Genomic DNA, 294 nt, shown 5'->3' with positions numbered 1-294 from the left:
ACCAATGAAATTCTTCCAGAACCCATCAATGATCTCTATCCAATGTGGGTTAACTATTCTCCTCAGCTCGGCAAAATAAAAAATGAAATTCTAACCGACGGAATGTGTGAATTATTATTCTTCTGTCAAGCATAAATTCCATGGATCTTTGCTTGGAATCTATGTCATCAACAAGACAAAATAAATGTCAAAGGATTATGGCGGACCTTCTTCATCAAATGGTGGTCGCAAATCGTTGTTGGTGATAAAATAATTCAAATTAATAAAGTCATTAATTCTAATGTCGAAAATAAT

This window comes from Phalaenopsis equestris, unplaced genomic scaffold, assembly GCF_001263595.1.
Source record: "Phalaenopsis equestris unplaced genomic scaffold, ASM126359v1 Scaffold216280, whole genome shotgun sequence".
NCBI lineage: Eukaryota > Viridiplantae > Streptophyta > Magnoliopsida > Asparagales > Orchidaceae > Phalaenopsis > Phalaenopsis equestris.
Note: the sequence above shows the minus strand (reverse complement) of the source record.